The 20,813-nt window shown below is 46.7% G+C and overlaps 1 pseudogene; it reads right to left on the bottom strand.

Annotated features, from left to right (window-relative positions):
* Window positions 1–18,522: 18,522 nt before the first annotated feature.
* LOC120678098 lies at window positions 18,523–19,255 on the bottom strand (annotated as a pseudogene).
* Between the last annotated feature and the right edge of the window lie 1,558 nt (window positions 19,256–20,813).

Genomic DNA, 20,813 nt, shown 5'->3' with positions numbered 1-20,813 from the left:
GGCGGAATCTAAAGTAATCAGAAGGTGTTGTAAAGTACTCGACAATTTTGATAAATCCTTGAAGCTGCCAACACTCCTCTGGGCCAAGAATCCTCCCGAAAATGCATGGGTAAGTCTTGAAAGACACCGCCAAGTACTTGTAATTATCATTGTTGATCTTCTGATAATTATAAGACGTGGTATTGTATGCCTCTGACTTCAGTGGATGCTGCTTCTGATGGCAGCAAGAAATGGAAAGCAACTCCTAGATCTTTGTTGCAGAGAAAAGTTCCTCGTCTCAATGCTGGCCAGTAAGAATCTGATATTTTTTTGATTTCATCATGTTTGCCTCAGCTTTCTTATTTCAACTCTTGCTTGACTTAGGATCCAATATCTACCAGCACATGAGAAAGATCAAATCCAAGATTTTCGTAACTAGGTGCAGAGCAGTTCAGAAGGAACTAGTCGATCAACCCCTGAGTCGCCAGTAATTGGGTTGATCGAAAACCCATCTGCCAATTTGCAAAGTGCAGACATGGCTAGGATATCAAATAAGCCAAATCCTCAAGCACCCGAACATACTCCTGCAGCTGCTGAGGGACCTGGCAGTAGTGGAGCTCAAGGATCAAGAGATCCTGCCGTTCGACTAGTGCCCTTTCAATCTATGCCTCAGTCAACCCAGGAGGAGTTGGGAAAGGAACTGTTTGATGATCCGTTGTTGTCCATAGACAACGTAAAGAAGCTTGCTGACTATATGCAATGGAGCTTCAAATATACCAAGGTGAGTCTTCTGCTGCTACTTCCCTTCATCGAGTAGTTGGTGATGTCTAACTAGTCTTTCCCTTGTACGTTACAGGGTGTTGCCAATCAGTCTTTTTTGAAGTCCCAAGCCTTATATAAGACTGTTGACAATCAGAAAACCTTGGAACAACAGAATGCCCTGATTGCTAAACGACTAGATGAATCACTTGCTACTCGGAACAAGCTATATGAAGCAAACCGAAAGCATCATCTAGAACTTTGTGATATGAAGCAGCAGATCAAGAGCCTCGAAGAAGAAAGATCAAAGCTTCAGGAAGAAAATTCAAAGCTTCAAGAACAGTTGCAGATTGCTCAAGCTTGTGAGTACTCAATCTTTTGTCTTGATATTACTTTGTCAATAATAATCAATGAAATATCCTTCCATCAGGTTCTCCAAATGACCATACTCGACTAGTAGCAGCAGCTCGGGTCATTGTGGATATGGTTGATTCTGAAGAGGGGTCATCAAATAGCAAGTCCTTGCTGCAGCATTTAGAAGAGGCTCCCAAGAGGATCTTTGATGTCATGATGGCTACCTCCAAAAATTATCTGACCCATATGATAGGAGTTGTGAAGTCTTACTTGCCACAATTTAATTTAGCTCCCAGAGCTAAAGGAATAGCTCCCAATTGCTCTGATGAGAAATTCTGGGACTATTGCAAAGAATCAGAAGTAATTGCTGAGGAAATTCTGAAGAACTTGGCAGAGTAAGACTGCTTGTGACAACTCTTGTAATCTTCAGTAAGATTTAGTCGTTGTATATAACCTGTATCTTGTTGGTGTGTCTTCAGAATAATGATATGATACCGTAGGATAAGTACAAACTACTCGAATAGTCTAGTAGAATGCTTTCATGGAGTAATCTTTATAGTTGATCAGTTAGGATGAATCCCGTCGGATTACCCAAATAGAAAGACTGCAAAGATATCCATAAACTACTCAAGCAAGCGAGTGGTGTATCCTAACCAAGGACTAGAATAGTTTTTAAGATAGATCTGTTAGGATGAACTCCGTCGAGTTATCCAAGATGAAACCATCTTAAAGGTATCCAATATCTATTCGAGCTTGCGAATATGGTGTCTAACTTGTAGACTGGAGTAACTACTAAGATTAGGATGAACCTCGTCAGATTACCCAAGATGGACAAAATGTAGTAGTATCCATAACATACTCGAGCAAACGAGTAGTTTTGCTGTTAAAGCAAGGCTGGAGTTCCTTATAGTTGATATGTTAGGATGAACGCCGTCGAGTTACCCAAGATGGACAACTAGTAAAGGTATCCATATACCTTCTCGAGCTAGGCGAGTAGGTTGTGCCCTTATATCGAGGACAAGGATGTGACTTGTGTAGTTATCCTGATGGAAAACTGTGTAAGCTATCCAGAGGGAGTTATCCAGGTCGGTATGAATCTGTAGAGATTATCCTGGTTGGATGAACTTTTTCAGAGAATAATCAGAGATAGTGCTGACAAGTTTAAAACTGCCTTTAATGTAGTCGAAAGGTCAATGAAGGCCTTTGCTTTATTAAAGAGATCAACTGACATCATTATGTTACTTGGATCAAGGATAAAATCTGCACAAGTGCTCAATGTTCCAGGAATTGGGCACCTCGTTGCCATCTACATCAGTGATTCTGTATGATCCTGGTCTTGTAACTTTGGTTACGATGAAAGGGCCTTCCCACCTGGAATTTAACTTGTGCAATCCCGTCTCATCTTGAATCCTTTGTAATACTAGATCTCCAACGTTGAAAGATCTTTGCTGAACATTGCGATCATGATAACGTCTGACTCCTTGAAGATATCTAGCCGATTGAGTTAAAGTATTGACTCTGGCCTCTTCGACTGAATCTAACTCAAGTTGTCGAGCTTCATCTGCTTCTCCTTCTTGATAAGCTTCTACTCTTGGAGATCTCCACATGATATCTGCGGGTAGTATAGCTTCTGATCCATAAGTGAGGAAGAAAGGAGATTATCCAGTTGCTTTGCTAGGCTGCGTTCGCAGCCCCATACCACATGAGGTAATTCTTGAATCCACTTGCCACCTTTCTTAGTGTTGGCATCGTAGAGTCTTTTCTTCAAGCCGTCGAGTACTAAACCATTGATGCGCTCTACTTGACCGTTTGCCCGAGGGTGAGCTACTGAACCGTATTTAACCTCGATGCAGGAGTTGTCACAGAAGTCCCAAAAAGATTGTGATGTGAAGTTAGAGCCAAGATCCGTAATGATGGTGTGAGGAAATCCAAACCAGTGAATGATGTCAGAGATGAAATCCACTGCTCTATCGGATGAGATCTTGACAATGGGCTTGTACTCGATCCACTTGGTAAACTTGTCGACTGCTACCAGCACATGATTGAATCCTCCTGGAGCTGCGGTTAATGGTCCGATCATGTCCAAACTCCAACAGGCGAACGGCCATGATGGAGGGATTATTATTAGGTTGTGTGCTGGGACGTGGGTATTTGTGCCGAAGAATTGGCAGCCAGGACATTGTCTGATGAGGTCTTCTGCATCTAAAACAGTTGTTGGCCAGAAGAATCCTGACCTGTAAGCCTTGCCGACTAGTGTCCTTGACGCGGTGTGGTTGCCACAAACTCCTTCGTGTATCTCTCTGAGGATGTCTTTGCCTTCTTTAAGGATAACACATTTCATGAGGATGCCAGAAGTAGAGCGCTTGTATAGGTTATCGCCGACGAGGACGAAACCCTTGCTACGCTTGATGATGCGGGCAGCTTCAGCGCTTTTAGGATCAACATGTGGTGGAAGCTTGAACTCCTTGATGAAGTCGATAAACTGGGTCCACCAATCTACTTCAGTCATCAGTACTTCCCTGACCGTGGCCGGAGCCTCCGTGTCAGTGGCTTGTTGGCTTTGTACCTTGACTGATGGATGATGAAGTTTGTGGACAAAAACTCCTGGTGGAACAGCTGCTTGAGTAGTCCAAGTTTGGAAAGGAAATTGGCTCCCACATTGTTGTCATGGTCTACGTGGTGGATTTCCAATCATGAGAACTTGTTTCCGAGCTTTCTGATTTCTTCAACGTATGCGTCCATTGTATCCTTATTGATATCCCATTCTTTATTGACTTGCTGGACGACGAGTAGGGAATTGCCATAGACATGTACTTGCTTAATGCCGAGAGAAACTGCTAGTCAGAGGCCGTGTAGCAATGCCTCATATTCGGCTTCATTGTTGGAAACCTTGAACAGGAGTTGGAACACATACTTCAATTGCTCTCCCTTGGGGGAGATGAACAGAACTCCCGCGCCGTTTCCGTCGAGCTTGATTGAGCCATCAATGTACATTTCCCAATGCTCTGGAACGTTATGGGGTGCTGGGATTTGATTTTCCCGCCATTCGGCTAAGAAGTCAACTAGTGCCTGTGACTTAATTGTTGTTCTTGGTTTGAAGTTGATTTTCAAAGCTCCCAGTTCAACTGCCCACTTTGAAATTCGTCCAGTGGCATCCCGATTGTGGAGTATTTCCCCCAATGGGAAGTCAGTTACTACTGAGATCTTGTACTCGTCGAAGTAATGTCAAAACTTCCTGGAGGTGATTAGAATTCCATACAGAAGTTTCTGAATTGATGAATATCTAACCTTTGATTCAGAGAGTACTTCACTGATGAAGTAAACCGGTCTCTGAACGCCATAAGTGTGGCCTTCCTCCGGTCATTCGACTACTATCACCGTACTTACTACATGGGTAGTCGCAGCGATGTAGGGGAGTAGTTCCTCACCGGGTAGTGGAGCTATTAGAGTCGGCGGTGACTGGAGATGATGTTTGAGGTTCTCGAGTGCTTCCGCAGCCTCTATAGTCCACTTGAATTTATCTTATCGCTTCAGGAGCTTGAAGAAGGGTAAACCCCATTTGCCAAGCCTGGACAAGAATCGATTCAGAGCTGCCATGCAGCCTGTAAGCTTCTGGACGTCCTTGATAGTGGCTGGAGCATCCATAGCCATGATGGCATTGATCTTCTCCGGATTGGCCTCAATTCCTCGGTTACTGACGATAAATCCGAGTAGTTTTCCAGAGGGCACTCCAAAGACGCATTTGGTTGGGTTGAGTTTCCAGCGAAATTTTCGGAGGCTGTTGAAGGTCTCTTCCAGATCAGTAATGAATTGATCCTGGGTCTTTGTTTTGATGACAACATCATCGACATAGGCTTCAACAGTGTGATGTAGCTGGTCGGCAAAGCACAGCTATATCGCATGCTAGTAGGTAGCACCAGCGTTCTTCAACCCGAAAGACATGGTCTTGTAGGCGTATGCCCCGTAAGGGGAGATGAAGGCCATCTTGATTTGGTCTTCTTCTTTCAAGGTGATCTGATGATACCCTGAGTAGCAGTCGAGGAAGGATAACAGGACACACCCTGCTGTGGAGTCGATTACTTGATCAATACGTGGCAGCCCAAAAGGATCCTTTGGGCAATGTTTGTTTAGATCGGTGTAGTCGACGCACATCCTCCACTCGTTGTTGTTCTTCTTCTGGACGAGCACAGGGTTGGCCAACCACTCGGAATGGTAGACTTCCTTGATGAAGCCTGCTGCGAGTAGTTTTGCTAGCTCTTTTTTGATGGCTTCTCGCTTGTCCGGTGAGAAACGCCGCAACCGTTGCTTTTTGGGTGTGGCTTTGGGGTTGACTTTTAGGGCATGCTCGATCAACTCCTTGGGCACCCCTGGTATATCTACTAGTTTCCACGCGAATACGTCTCGGATGGCCCTAAGGAAGTTGACGAGCTCGATTTCCTATTTGTCACCCAAACCTGCTCCGATGATGGCGGTTTTGGAGTCGTCTCCCTCTTGTAGCTGGATAGTTTTTGTGCCTACATCACCAGTTGGTTTGACTGACGACTGGCTTGGTTTCTTGGAGGGCATTGACTCTTTGAGCGAGAGTTCCTTGGTAGCAGCAAGTATTTCCCTGACAGAGCTGGGGACCCGGATTGTGGCAGCATGATCTATTGCTTCCTTGTCGCACTCGAAGGACTTGAGGAGGTCTTCACGTAAGGAAAGTACTCCTGTGTTGCCTGGCATTTTGAGGAGCAGGTACACATAGTGTGGTATTGCCATGAACTTAGCTAGTGCTGGTCTTCCTAGGATTGCATGGTAAGAAGATTCGAAGTCGGCTACTTCAAATTTGATGTATTCTGTCCGGAAGTTTTGTTCTGTACCGAATGTGACTGGAAGAGTAACCGAGCCAATTGGTGTAGAGGAATTCCCGGGGACGATGCCGTAGAATGGAGCCTTGCTTGGAGTGAGTAGACTCATGTAGTTGAGGCCTATCTTTGCTAATGTGCTTGCAAAGATCAGGTTGAGCCCGCTTCCGCCATCGATGAGTACTCGAGTGAGCTTGGAGCCTTGGACGACTGGGTCGAGTACTAGCGGGAACTTTCCAGGTTTAGAGAAGCTGGTCCATTGATCTTCCCTGGAGAAGGTAATGGGGACCTCGCTGTATTTCAGTGGCCTCTGAATTGCTGGTTCGACTGAGAGGATTTCTCTGAGTAGGAGCTTTTGGGCTCGCTTGGAGAAGCTGGGATCTCCTCCAAATATGATGTTGACGACATTTTGTTGCTGTCGGAAACCATCCGGGTCTTTCTTGTTGTCTTCGTCATCTTTGTCCAGTTCTTTCTTAGGAGCGACTGCAGGTGCCGACTGGAAGGATTTGCGTAGAATCGTGCACTCCCACATCGAGTGGTTGCTCTTGGGGTGGATTGGACATCTCTTGTTGTAAAGAATCTTGTCGAACTGGTCCTGCGGCTTGTCACCTTTTTTACCACGCGGGGTGCGATCCATAGTGCCGACAGTGTCGTCAGGCTTGCGTTTGCGCGCAGGATCCCGCTGGTTGCTAGGCCCTCCACAGTCGTTGTGGCGCTTCCCATTGTTGTAATTGTTGCGGCGCGGGAAGCGACTGCGTTCTTGCTCTTCTTCGTCTGCCTAGCGCTGCATCATGTCTCATAGATCCACTACCGTTTTGGGGCGGTTACGCCCGAAGTCATGGTAGAGAGACTGGACGGTGATGCCGCTCTGGAAGTAGTCGATGATGTCGTCGTCGGCGACATTGGGGATGGTGGCTCTTGTGTCGAAGAAGCACTTGACATAGGATCTGATCGACTCGCCTTGCTCCTGCTTGCACATGGACAGGGCGTGTCGAGTAGCTACTCGGTGTAGCGACCCTTGGAAGTTATCGATGAAGGCCTTCTTGAGGTCATCCCACGAGTGTATGGACTCGCGCGCCAAGCTTTCGAGCCACGTGAGGGGTGCGGGTTCCAAGGCCATCGGGAAGTAGAGGACCTTGGTGTTGGTGTCTCCCCCTGCAACACTAACAGTGGTCGAGTGTAAACATAACCATTGATAGGGGTCTTGCTTACCGTCATACTTTTAGATGTTCGTTGGCTTGAAATCCATTGGGTACTCGATGTTGTCGAAGACTCTACTGAGGGCTTGAAAGCGATCGGAGTTGTTTGCAAGCTGCGGTCTGCGTCTTGCGTTGATGATGTCCCGTGCATCCATTATAGAGTCGGCTACCTCTTCCCTATTGTGCCCGCGGTTGTTGTTGTTGCGATTTGGTTGAGGCCCAGGGGCCTGGTTTGCCGGCTGTTGGCCACCCCTAGAGCGATGGCTGCTCACAGCTTCTTGATCCTCTTGATTTCTTTGAATTTGTTGCTCCGGCTGTTGTTGACGATGGTGCCCTCCAGGAGTACGGCTTGCCTGAGGTATGACTGTTGCCGTTGCCCTTAACCGTGTACCATGAAGTGAGGACAATGGGTTTTGTCTCTCGAGTTGTTCAACAGCATTCTTGTTCAACACTCTGGGTTTCGAGGCATTTGCATGAGTCACAGGGTTGCTTCTGTCATCACAGCAATTGGTGTTCTAATGACAGGATCCGCGATGTTGTTGAATTCGTTGTCGAGGTTGCGTGGGGGAAGGCGAGCTCATTCGGCAGCGTGAACCCTACGCTCTCCTTTACGTTGATTTCTTGCCCTGCGAGCTGTGCGGGCAGCTTCATTTTCATCTTGTGGAGCGTCTTGGGTCAGATTGTCTGCTGAGATCTGAAACAAGGTTTTGTTTGGATCATGCTGACTAGCTTCAGGTTATTGAATGATCACTGGAACCAGGCGTTCGGGAGAGAAGCTTTCCAGGTCTGAGTCGTAATCAGCTAGAACAGTTTCTCCGGAGCCAGTTTCCCTCTCGATTACGAGGGGAGTAACATGTTGAAACGGAAGATCGTCAATACTGGCAACTTCCCGAAGGTTGTCGAGTAGTTCCGCGAGAGTATGGCTTCGGCAAGATTTGAGTTGGATTTTTGCCAGCGCATTGGTGATGAAATCCAGGCTGTCTTGAGATGACTCGACTGGATCTGAGTATACGTCGAAAATGGGTGCCTCCCGGCTAGCGGTGACCGAGTGGTTTCCGACGTAAAGAGGGTGATCCAAGCTATACTCATAGATGGATCTAATCGTCTGTCTATAAGTAGATGACGAATTGCGCAAACCGAAGATGGGTTGTGCGAGAGGAGTCCCAACCCGAGTAGGTTTCGGTTTGGGGTTAGTCTGTGTCCGAGTAGGACTCGATTTGCTTTCGAGTTTCGTCTCGATCTCCTTGGCGAGGTTGGGAAGAACATGATGCCGTGATCGTTCGATCCGGCGAGTTTGTTGGAATCTTCCGACATGGTGATCTTCAGTGTGGGAGAGTTGGTTTGGTGGCTGTCAAGGCCGCCCGAACTGTTGGCGACGCAGACCCACGAGCCGAAGATGAAGGTGGCATCATGAGGAAGCGCCATGGTGCTGAAAGCGAAGGTAGACATCGAACTCGTCGATGAACTCGCTGAGTCCCCTACCTGGCGCGCCAGCTGTCGGTGTTTATTGCCAAGCCTGCTCAGGGATACCCTTAGCAGTAGAGTTTGTAGGTAGGGATCGACGGCTTTGGAACTCGATGGTGCAAGGAACACAAAGATTTAGACAGGTTCGGGCTGCGAGTTGCGTAATACCCTATGTCTTGTATGGTGGTTTGTATTGCCTTAGGTGTTGATGTGTTTTGAGGGGATCCCTGTCCGCCCTTATATATTCGGAGGGACAGGGTTACATGGAAAGTCCTAGCCGAGTACAGTTGGAGTCCTACTACAACACAATCGGGTAGTTTCCTTTGTACTACAACTAGTTCTATGCCTATTCGGATAGTTACAAAAAGAGGTAAGGTACATCCATAAGTTATCCCTTACTCTAGAACATTCTATGCCTATAAGCAGTCCCGTTGCCCCGGGTCTGACAATCACCCTCGAATGGCACGTCGTCTACACGATCACGATCACAAAAGCAAAAACATGCCAAATAAGAAATAGTATAAACTAAATAAGTTGAAAAATCTGTAGATCACGATGCAAGGATCGCGTGAGCGTGAGAATTGCTGAAATCGGAGTTAAAACGTGAAAGATATGGCTAAAACAAGGTTCCAGGGATTTGTTTGCGAAGAAATAGAACTTCCAAGGGCTACATCTAAAGAAACCAGGGGCTAAAACATAATTAAACCTTAGATTTGAGGGCTAGATTGAAAAATAGAGAGGGTAAGGACGGCGGGTTCTAAATCTAGGAAGCTCAGGGGCCTAAACAGAAGAACAAAGGGCCTTCCTATAATTACTTTTAAACATGACAGGACGACAAGTTGATTTCCTAAAACCGCAGGGACTCTTTAGCAAAAATTCCATAGTTGACCGGTATTGACCCCGGTCTGGACGGATATGGTCCGTTGGATCTTGATCCGACGGCGGAGAGGTGGCTTTGTTGGCTCGGCTCGGGTGCGACACGGGCGGCTCGACTCTGATAGCTCGGCTGGGCGGCTCAGGCAGGCGGCGCTGCGCGCCGGCGGCGTGGTTTGCGGCGGTGGGTGACAGCATAGTCATCGGAGTTCACTGAATTCGGTGCTCCAGTGCTCGGTTCGGCTTGGGAAAACATCAGGGGGGTTGAGGAGGCGACATGGAGCACGATGGGGGCGTCGGGACGGCGACTTGGCGGCCGGAGAGGGGCGCTCGGCGGCGAGACGCGGTCGTGGAGCTCCGGTGATCCATTACCGGCGTGGGAAGGTGCGGAACCGAGGGGAAAAGGGAGCTGCAGAGGACCTCACCGCACGGCGAAGCTTTGGCTGCGGTCAAAGTTGACGGGGACGCAGCGACATGGCAGATCGACGACGGCAGTGGCACTCCGGGCACGGCGGCAATGTTGTGCGAGCGCAGAGAGCGAGGGCGAGGTGCGGAAACGAGAAGAGGAGCGAGGCGGTGCTTGGATGAAAGCTTTAAAGGATGAGGAAGGGGAGAGGGAAGGCCGATAGGGAGGGGACGGGGTGTGGGGTATGGGTGGTGACCGGCCATTGAATGGCATTCGGTGGAGGCGGCCGCTATCGGCCGAGGAAGGAGGGGAGGCGAGGGAGTGGAGGAACGGCTCCACTAAGCCTTGATGGCGAGTGAAGAGGGAGGGAAGGAGGAGCGCGTAGGGGAGGGAGACGGCCGGCGGCGCTCTGCATGGTGGGGAGAGGAGGCTGTGGGAGGTTAGGGGTGACACTGATGGGTGGGCCCCACCTCTCGGTGAGAGAGTGGAGGGAGGCGGGTTGGGTGGAGGAGCTAGGCCGAGCGGGAGTTGGGCCCACTGGGCCTCGCAATAGAGAAAAAAAAGGTGTGCTGGGCTGGTAGAGGAAAGAAAAGAAAGTTTATTTTTTTCATAAAGATCACTTGAATAAATTCATTTTGAATTTAAACAAAGTTTAAATTTTGAGTGTTACATATCAATTTGCGCGGCCTGGGGTTTCATTGCCATCAGCCCACAGGTCCATGGCACAAAGGTGAAAGTTGTTGTTGGGCTTTTTCTAGACCATAGCCCAATAAGTAGCCTAGATGGAATATAATAAGATCGTCGTCACCGAATTTATCCCAAGCAGGGATGACAATGGGTACCCGAAACTCGAAACTTGATGGGTTTTTGTTCCATTAGGGTACAGGTTTGGATCAACTTTTAGATCCATGGGTTTATTAATGGGTACGAAGTCCTACTCATTGGGTTTATGGGCAAGGGTTTGTTTCTACAATACCCAAACCAGTGAACCCATGGGTTTCTCAAACCCAATCCAACCTACTCCAATTGTTATTTCATTTTATGAATTTTTAGTAAACTTAGCATCCCTTCTCCTCCACTTCTTATTTTGGTGAACTCTCGATGTTTTGGTGGAGGATATAGGGGTCTTGGTGCTTTGCAATTATAGTATTTGTATATGCATGTGATGGATTGGTGATTTTATTTGGTGTTATGAACATTGAATATAAAACTTGTTATTGATAATTTTATTTCCTCTATTAATTTTTAGTGAACCATGAAATTTTTGCTCATCTTGTGTTTCCGTATGCTATGAATTTGATGTTTATTATACTAAACTGGTTGATTATGATAAAAAAACTAGTATAATAACTGAAAACCCACGGACAACCCGTGGGTACCCGTTAACCCGACAAGCACGGGTTTGGAGAAGCAAAATCCAGCGGGTTTAAACCCATTGCCATCCCTGATTCTAAGACATTTCATATCTTTTGTTCTTACTGCTCGTGCATTGCTACCATAGTTAAAAGATCAATATTAAAAGATGTGCAAATTTTCCAAACAATAATAATTAATGGGTATAACATTGCCATCCCAAATATACTGAGATCCATTGAACTCGTAGATACATCAGCATATCCAAGTCCAACTAATGATGCAGCTAATATAACATTTTACGTTTATAGGAAGTAGTTTCCAATAGGCATTCGCTTCTGATGCCAACACATCTCTCGCTGCTTGAGTACATTCTAGAGTTCAATAGACGTTCGAGGGGAATACATACAGTTCTTGGTATGTAGGACTGATTACATTGTGCAGAGAGAGGACAAAGTAATATGAGAGTCTTTAAAATATATGCTCTTATGTAAATTTCTTTTGACCTCCGTACCCCTAAAAAAATCACACGCCTGGGTGCATGTCGACGGCGTAGAACCGGGGCAGCACGGCGCGCACTGCGGACTCGATGTCGCGCACCCGCGCCCCCGCCATGGCCGCGAACACCCGCACCTGCGTGGACGCCACCTCCGACGCCACCACGCACAACGCCGCGGCCAGTGGGGATAGGAGGAGCAGTAGCAGGCGCGGCACGCCGCCAGCCTCGAACTGCACCAGCGCTGCAGGAGGAGGACGAATGGGTGAGGGGGAGGAACGATTGGAATGGGTAAGAGGTACTATGGTCATTTTCGATCCTGGATTCCACCTGTCAGAGCTCCTTCACTTTTAACAACTACCAGAACATGGACGGAAAGGCACTGGGGTAAAAGAAACTTGGTACGAGTGACTTTTTTAAGGATATGAAGATCAAGAGCAATTTACCTGAAGACTTTGTAACGAACATAGCACCATTTATGCCATTTCGAGTGATTTTGGTGATCGTATGACAACGCAATCAATGGGACTAATGATTTTGTTAAGTGAACATTTCTAGATCTCAGAGATGAAGTAAAAAGACTATACAAAACAAAACACGAAGAAAGAACTCAAAGAAACGCTGAATTGGACGAGTTCTACTGAAATCAGTAGCACCGGAAGAACCGATGCTCATAGCATCGGTGCATCCAATGGTTGTCGGAAGATCCGACGCCCTGGCATTGGTGCAGGACTGAGCGCCTCTGGAGATCAAGTGTAGAAAGAAGTGAAGCACCGGTTGAACCGACAGCTTCAAGATAGGCATCGGTGCATTCAACTTACCATGTTCTAGAGACGATGTCAAGCGAATAGGAGCGAAGTCTTTAGTAAGGGCAATGGCTACAAGATGATCAAGAGTCACCGGTTGAACCGACACCATAGCATCGGTTCAACCGATGGGTGCCAACTCAGCTGCAGAAGTGTCAGAGAAGCCAACGGCTAGTTTCAGCCTGTGAGTGACCGGAAGAACCGATGCAGAAGCACCGGAAGTTTTGATGCCCATGCAGAAAAGCTGCTAACGGCTACAAACAGCTAGTTTGAGTTGGTGGCCTATATATATGTGCTCCCTCGGCCATTTTCAGTTTGCTGGAGTTGCTAAAAGTCATACACACACCCAAGAACACCTCCAAGCCATACAAGAGCTCATTGATCATATCCTTAGGTTTTAGCACTAGTTTTGTAAAGTGTGAGTGCTAGATTAGCTCTTGAGTGAGTGAACAAGCAAGGTTGAGATCCTTGTGGCTGGTTCAAGAGTGAACCACACTTGTATTACTGTGCACCGGCCCCTTGGAGCAATTGGTGGCTCGCCGGCAATTCAACGACCCTCCGGCTTGGTGTGGAGCGGCGTCGACAACATTGTGCGGGGACGGAGACCCCTCCTTCGTGGGCAATCTCCCTTAGTGAAGATCGGGATCAAGGTGACCGTGATTGTGTTCACGGAAGGGACTTGATTGCCGGGAAGCGATACTCTTCATGAGTGCTTCAACAGCGTGGACGTAGGGGCGCCTTTGTGGAAATCCGAACCGCGGGATAAATCCTCGTGTCGAGAGTTCGCTTCCTCTCATCCCTCCCTTTAAGCTTCTGTATTTCATATTGCAACTTGTGTGCCTTTACTTTCTTAGTGTAGTATCTTGCTAGGATTGGCTATAGGTTGCAAAACTCTTTTAGGATGAGGGTTTCACACTAAGGTGAACCGTAGTTGCACATCTAGATAGCTTGATCTAGTTTAAGTTTTGTGCAAACTATTAGAGCCATAGGTTAAGGTTTTAATAGTGCCTAATTCACCCCCTCCCCCTCTTAGGTTAGAGCACCCGATCGCTTTAAATTGGTATCAGAGCCGGGACTCACTTCTCTCACAAAGAAAGCCAATTCCATTGGAAAATTTGTGTTTACCGGCTCATTAGATCGGTAGGCTTCACCGCCTAGTGAGTTAGCTCTTAGGAGGAAAGGATGGATCCTTTTAGACCCGCTCCACGGTTCGACGGCACGGACTTCCAACGATGGAAGGTGTTAATGCAAGCCCATCTCCAAGCGATGGGACTAAACGCTTCTTGAGTTGTGAGTGAGGGCGTAAAAAATAATGGTCAACAAGAGAAGCAATATGATGTCACTGCAAAATGCATAATCTTGTCTTCTCTTAGTGATAATGTGTTCAATCATGTTTATTCTTGTGAAAATGCTAAAAAGCTATGGAAGACTATCACCGAGAACCATGAGGGCACGGAGGATGTTGCCAACGAAAGATATCATGTTCTCATTGATAAGCTTAATAGCTTTAAGCAACTTGATGATGAGAATGCCGAATCTATGTACTCACGATTGAATACTCTTGTGAATGAGGTTAATTCCTTAGGTGTGAAGCAAATTAAAGATTTGGAACTCATTCGCAAGATCCTTCACTCACTCCAAAGGCCGGACTATGATTTGGTGACAACAATTCTATATGAGAAAGATCTCAACACAATGACACCAAATCAAGTCCTCAATAAGGTGATCGCCCATGAGCTACGCAATGACATCAAGACAAAAGCACCTTCTTCTTCACCAACACATAGCGCTCTTGCATGCAAACAACTCAATAAGTTGAAGAAGATGGCCATCAAAGGTACCTCAAGTGATGAGGAAGAAGAGGATGCAAGAAGCTCCTCAAATGATGAAAAAGAGCCAATGAACCCCAACCTCTACAAGCAAGTGAAGAGGATGAACAAATGCTTGAAGGAAATAAATTCAATGGGGTATATGGTTGAGAGAAAGTTCAAGAAGAACAAACAAAAGAAGGAGAAGAAGCCCAAGCATGAATCATATGCCGTATTTGGTGAATGGGTAAACGGTGGTGAAGAATCAAGTGCAAGTTCAAGTGATGAATCAAACAAGAAATTCACCACCCGCATGGGATCATCATCCAACACTTGCGTGATGTAAGTGATGATGATTTCGACTCTCCCTCAGTTGATGAACATCTTGACTTAGTTCATGAGCACCAAAAAGTCATTAAGAAGCAATCAAAGGAAATCAAAAATCTTAATGCTCTCAATGATCTAAATGCTTCTCTTGCTACAAATTTTGAAGATTTGATGTGAAAATTCAAATTGCTTAGCAAGGAGCATGAGGAGCTCAAATTAAAATTTGAGAGTATTAATGATACTAATGACTCTTTAGAAATGAAGCAAACTACCTCTTGTGCTATTCCAATCTCTAGGATAGATGTTTCAACTTCTTGCATTGGTTTAATTGATGAATATTGCTCTAACCCTTGCAATGAGAAATGCTATGAGAATGTTGTTGTAAAATCATGTGATGATCTCATTGCCAAGGAGAATGATGAGCTCAAGCAAGAAGTGGAAAGGCTCATGAAGGACTTGTATAGATTGAAGGGCAAGAGCATAGAGAGCAATGTCCAACCTTCTCAAGATAACCGTGAAGACATGGTGAAGAAGCTTGAGAAGGGGTCCACTGTGACTTGCTCTAAATGCCACAAAGAAGGCCACAAGTCCAACAAGTGTCCTCAACCAAGGAAGAAGCTTCCGGATGAGAAGAACAAGAAGAAGCTCACAATCAAGAGTTCTCTCATCTACACCAAGCCCAACCGGAGGAACAAAGGCAATAGCACCTCCTATGTGATCAAAAAGAAGACCAATGGTAAGGTGGTTGCTCACAAGGTTGGGAAGAAGGAAAGGAGTTGGAACCACTCCATTTGGGTGCCCAAGGACATCATCACCAATATGAAGGGGCCTCAAATGGTGTGGGTTCCAAAGGAGACTTGAAGGCCAGGAATGGCTTCGGGGGATTTGGAGGCTTAGCTTACAAGTTGAAATGAAGGTTCAAGCCAAAACAAGCTAAGCTCAATACTTGGACATTTATTGCCCAAGTCCCTCATAAGGTAATGGTAGCTAGATTTTAATTCAAGCATCATGTAGCTCTATTACTCTTGCTAGGATATTTGCATGTCTTGCATCTCCTAGTGTGATATATGATGGGTTGCTTGTGTCATAATTCTAACCCATGAGCAACCTATATGGTTTGATAAGTGTGTAGAAAGCTACACAAGGTTACCCTTCATGGTACATGGATCTCATGAGTTATGTATTTCATATGTGTACCATGAACACAAGCTATATGGTAAACTTTCCAATTGTGTCAAAATCAATGTGCATACATTTGCTTGGTGATTCAAACACTAAATGCACACATTTAGGGGGAGTTCATCCTATGACTTGTGATTTTGAGACTAACATGTTTGCAAGTTTATCTTTTGTAGTCTCACGTGGAGTTAATACTCTAAGAGAATGTTTCTCACGATCAATGTGAACAAACAACTCTATAAGAGTGATTAGATAAATTATGCTTCATGCATATTGAGTCATGCTTTATTGAACTTAAATGCTCATATCTAAGTTCATAGGCTATGTGCTCATACATTTGCCTAACCTTGGTGTACCAAGTGCTCTTCCTTTAAAGACTTTCAATCGATTGCAAGTCACTTTTATTTGGTACATGCAAGATAAACAAAGAGACCCCCGGAGGTATGCAAGATTCTAAACTTATTCAATTGATATCATTGTCAAATCTTTATCTTTTTAGAGCTACCTCCGTGCATGACATGATCTAAGCTTTCTTGTTAAAACATCTAGTTGTGCACTTGATTTTCACATTATCATTTTGTGCACATACTTATGGAAAGCTTAGCTCATGTCATGCTAGTTTCGTGATTTTGTGATCCACCACAGTAAATTTTTAATTTGTATCTTCATTGATATCATACAATTGGATCATATGTCATGACACTAACTCCCTAGGCTACTAATTTTCTCTTGAGCTATATTGTTTTGCAAGACCTTTTAGGTGATTTGATTCCAAAGGGGGAGAAATGTGGATCAAAGCAAGGCATGTTCCCAACAAAGGGGGAGAGATGTTCCCAAGAAGGAAAAGTATATTCCAAAAGGGCAAAATGCAGACTCGATCAAGTCAACATATGAGAGAAGAGTAATAGGGGGAGGAACAAAGGGGGATCATGATTTTATGGAGAGGCCAAACCGTCATTGGACAATGGTAAGCATCCAAGCAAGTGTAAGTGGTTCAATTTGTCAATTCTTGCAAACTTTATGCTTGCTTTGATTGTGTTGTCATCAATCACCAAAAAGGGGGAGATTGTAACGAACATGGCACCATTTATGCCATTTCGAGTGATTTTGGTGATCGTATGGCAACGCAATCAATGGGAGTAATGATTTTGTTAAGTGAACATTTCTAGATCCCAGAGATGAAGTAAAAAGACTATACAAAGCAAAACACGAAGAAAGAACTCAAAGAAATGCTGAATTGGACGAGTTCTACTGAAATCAGTAGCACCGGAAGAACCGATGCTCATAGCATCGGTGCATCCGATGGTTATCGGAAGATCCGACGCTCTAGCATTGGTGCAGGACTGAGCGCCTCTGGAGATCAAGTAAAGAAAGAAGTGAAGCACCGGTTGAACCGACGGCTTCAAGATAGGCATCGGTGCATTCAACGTACCATGTTCCAGAGACGATGTCAAGCGAACAGGAGCGAAGTCTTCAGCACCGGTTGAACCGGTGGTACATCGGAGCAATGCGTCGGAGCAATGACGTCAGTAAGGGCAACGGCTACAAGATGATCAAGAGTCACCGGTTGAACCGACACCATAGCATCGGTTCAACCGATGGTTGCCAACTCAGCTGCAGAAGCGTCAGAGAAGCCAACGGCTAGTTTCAGCCTGTGAGTGACCGGAAGAACCAATGCAGAAGCACCAGAAGTTCCGATGCCCACGTAGAAAAACTGCTAACGGCTACAAATGGCTAGTTTGAGTTGGTGGCCTATATATATGTGCTCCCCCGGCCATTTTCAGTTTGCTGGAGTTGCTAGAAGTCATACATACACCCAAGAACACCTCCAAGCCATACAAGAGCTCATTGATCATATCCTTAGGTTTTAGCACTAGATTTGTAAAGTGTGAGTGCTAGATTAGCTCTTGAGTGAGTGAACAAGTAAGGTTGAGATCCTTGTGGCTGGTTCTAGAGTGAACCACACTTGTATTACGGTGCGCCGGCCCCTTGGAGCAATTGGTGTCTCGCCGGCAAGTCAACGACCCTCCGGTTTGGTGTGAAACGGCGTCGACAACATTGTGTGGGGATGGAGACCCCTCCTTCATGGGCAATCTCCCTTAGTGAAGATCGGGATCAAGGTGACCGTGATTGTGTTCACGGAAGAGACTTGATTGCCAGGAAGCGATACTCTTCGTGAGTGCTTCAACAACGTGGACGTAGGGGCGTCTTTGTGGCAATCCGAACCACGGGATAAATCCTCGTGTCGAGAGTTCGCTTCCTCTCATCCCGTCCTTTAAGCTTCTGCATTTCATATTGCAACTTGTATGCCTTTACTTTCTTAGTGTAGTATTTTGCTAGGATTGGCTATACGTTGCAAAACTCTTTTGGGACGAGCGTTTCACACTAAGGTGAACCGTAGTTGCACATCTAGATAGGTTAATCTAGTTTAAGTTTTGTGCAAACTAGTTGGAGCCATATGTTAAGGTTTTAATAGTGCCTATTTCATCCCCTCCTCCTCTTAAGCTAGAGCATCCGATCGCTTTCAGACTAATCAGAACATCTATGCTCAGCTGTTACATTCTCATCAATTTTCTTTTCGTTTTATCTATTCCCTATATGAAACATAACGTAACTGCATACACGCGCAAGGGCGCACGCCAATCACTATTATACCGGAGGTGGCGTTCAAGCATCTACTGGCCGGCGGCCGTTGCTGGGCTAGCGCCGGCGCCGCGGCGGAGCGCGCGGGTGTAGTTGACGATGGAATTGAGGCGCTGCAGCTTGAGGTCCTCCCGGAACTGCCGAATGAACAGCTCCGCCCGCGCGTTCAGCGCCGCTTTCCCCTCCAGTGCTTCCTCCACTTCCCGCCGGCACGCTCGGCGGTGGAGGTGACGATTGCCATGCCAGCCCTTGAGCCTCTTCCGAATCCGAGCAGACGGGCTTGTCCTTCCCGGCTCCACCTCCACCCACTTCCTCAGCGGCAGCGCTCTCGGACGTTGCAGATGCTGCGGCGGCGGGCGCGCTCGCTGCAGGCGCCGCGGGGACCGCTGGTTCCTCGGCGGCCGGTTGGTGCTCCTCCTCCTCCTCTGCTTCCAGTTCCAGGGACGGGTGGTAGCCCTCTTCGAAGGAGACAGGGTGGCCGGAGAACATGGAGAAGGACCGGAGCCGGCCGAGGACCATGGACGACGCGCTGCGGCAGAGCCTCCGCGTGGACGCGCCCTGCTCCCCACGGGACGTGACCACGATGGCGCCGACGAGCACGTTGCACAGCAGGAACAACGCCGCGCCGGGGCTCATCCATGCCGACAGCGGCCACCACGACAAGTTCTCCATCGCCCTGAGGAATTGAGGATGCAGCCAACCCTGGCTGTAGCTCCTCTCGTCACAAACTGGGGCTTGGCTACAATTAGTTAGTTGCTCGTTAGGCTGCACAAGTGAAGAGACCAGACCAGCAGCATATATATAACAAGCAGGCTGCAGGGACTTTCATGACAACCAATCCACACGCAGATGCATTCTTGCAGTTGTGCTGTCAACTATTATAAGAAAAGATAGAGCGTGTGCGAGCTTGTTGAAAGCTCTTTTCTCCGGAAATGAAACTCGTAAAAGGATGCCCCAATGCAACCAACAAAAGCCGCGGTTGCCGAAAGATGGATGCCCCAGCGTTTCTTTTGTTTGCTTCCGCATGGTGCATGTGTAGTTCGTGCAAGTTGGAAGGACGAAGAACGAGTTGAACTCGACTCTTTTTGCCGCAGCTGCAGCCTGCAAGAAGATTCCCCATGAGATTAACAATGGTTAGCTCAACCTGCGTGATCTTTGCCATTTACTAACTTTTGGGTGTGCTTGACGAAGGTATGGTTAGCATGCTTGATACTGTGTTCTCTCGTCTTTTTACCTAATTATTAGTGGATTCGCCGCATTGGATCCTACCTAGCTTTCGTTTGCGTTGTCTCTTATATTATATCCAGGCAGGATATATTGTGCATGTTGACGTAATGACGTATATGCTTATTAGTCGCTAAGCATCGGAAGGAGATACGTAGACATGGCCGTATACATTCTTTTCTTTCTTGTTGGGATGACAAAAGCCCGCAAAACGAGATAATTTCTTGTTTTTTGTTTTATCTTCAATTAAGAGCAGTAATACTGCATGGCAACGAGATAATTTCTAAGCTCTATGTTATAGCTGTTCAGATGCCTACGCTGTGGAACCAGTGCAAACGTGACACCACATATGCGCCGTGGCCTAGATGGACGAAGGACTTTATGCGAATGCTAATACCATGATTACTACCAAACTTTCTTTTTTTGCCATATTTTTAAAACATGTGCGTGGTGCAGTGCACTCTACTAGTGTTCTCTAACGAACATCACTTTTGGAGGCACATTAATACCAGTTGGTGTTACCTATCAGTCAGTACAAATACCAGTTGGGCATATTAGTACAGGTTAGTAATAGCAACTGGCACCACTTGATGTTACCAACCTATATATTTACCTGTACTAATGTGAATCCACACTATTTAGTTCGTTCAAAAAAGGTCCATGTACACTATTTATATTAGTGTAATGCTAAGGATAGGATGTCCGACGTCTCGAATGCACGCATCCGCGTTCATTTGAACCTCTTAATCCTACAGTTCTGACAATCTTATCCAACCGGCGCCTCCTTCCACCGCACACCATTTTTATTTCGCACGCCTTCGCTCCTTCCTCCTCCCCTAACTTGAATTCTGCTCCCAACCGATGCGACCGTCGGAGCCAGTGAGAAGGGCGGCAGCGGCGAACGCCAGTGGCTGCGCAAGCGAGGCGACCACCAGAGCCAGCGAGAAGGTGTGGCGGCAAACACCTGCTACGCAAGCGAGGCGGAGAAGTAGGGGGCGGTGCACACCTGCTCTCTACTGCGCAACGGAGGGGGAGAAGAGGGGTCCATTGCGCACCCGCGCTTGATGTGCGACTCTCGGTGACTGCGGCGCTCTTGCCC

Source organism: Panicum virgatum, chromosome 6N, assembly GCF_016808335.1.
Source record: "Panicum virgatum strain AP13 chromosome 6N, P.virgatum_v5, whole genome shotgun sequence".
NCBI lineage: Eukaryota > Viridiplantae > Streptophyta > Magnoliopsida > Poales > Poaceae > Panicum > Panicum virgatum.
This window is presented reverse-complemented; position numbering and strand designations above follow the sequence as displayed.